This window comes from Penaeus monodon, chromosome 28 (assembly GCF_015228065.2).
Source record: "Penaeus monodon isolate SGIC_2016 chromosome 28, NSTDA_Pmon_1, whole genome shotgun sequence".
NCBI classification, from domain to species: domain Eukaryota; kingdom Metazoa; phylum Arthropoda; class Malacostraca; order Decapoda; family Penaeidae; genus Penaeus; species Penaeus monodon.
Window position 1 is genome coordinate 28,891,508 of NC_051413.1, and position 807 is coordinate 28,892,314.

An 807-nucleotide genomic window follows, 5' to 3' on the forward strand; every position below is an offset into this window, starting at 1 on the left:
CCTTTTACAGTAGAATGTTGTAGAGGCCGGACACTTTGATGGAAGTGATCTTAAAGCGCTCAGGTGTGATGGTGGAAAGGTGGAGGGAGGTTTGTTAAAAAGGTTTCAGGGTTAGACTTTGGTAAGGGAGTGAGGGTCCGAGTTAGGGCCTTAGGGTATAAGTAAGGGTTGTGTGCAGGAGGACAGGAGGGTATGGACTTGGGTTTAAGAACAAAGGGATGGGGTAGAAAGGATGGGCTCGGGGTTTCATAATGGGTCTCAAAAGGGGTATGGCTTAAATAACAATAAAAGATAGGGTCAATGTAGGTAAAAGAAAAGGTGGTGGGGGATAGGATTAGGGTATTTGAGAGGGTATGGGTAGGCTCATGAGTTTCGAAGGGGAAGTGAGGGCAGTAGGGTAGGGTATAGCAGCGAGTTTAAAAGGTTGTGGGGAGGGAGGGGTAGGGAAGAGGACACTGACTTGGAGTATAACTGGGGGTCCAAAAAAAAGGATGAGCGAGGGAGGGGGGGGGGGGTAAGGTATAAAATATTTAGAGGGATGAAAGTAAAGGAGAAGATATGGGGAGATTACACCAGTAGAGTTAAACATGAGATTTAGGATTTAGGGCTTAACGTGTCGGGGGAGAAGATAAAAAGGAGAGTATTTGCTAACAAGATGCAAGGGGAAGGAATCAAATTAGATAATTAAGGTCTTATTCGGAGTCACCGAGGAAGGGCTCAGCTGTGTCACAGATAAGGCACTACGTATAGACTTTATAAAATACAGTTATTTTATTCAGTTTATATAATACTAAGCAGTCAACAAAG

The 807-nt window shown here is 44.2% G+C and overlaps 1 protein-coding gene across 2 annotated transcripts in view; it reads right to left on the bottom strand.

Annotated features, from left to right (window-relative positions):
- The window catches only part of LOC119591478 (synaptotagmin-7-like), a gene marked incomplete at its 5' end in the record, with an annotated part of 105,336 nt that overhangs the window by 971 nt on the left and 103,558 nt on the right, over positions 1-807 (bottom strand).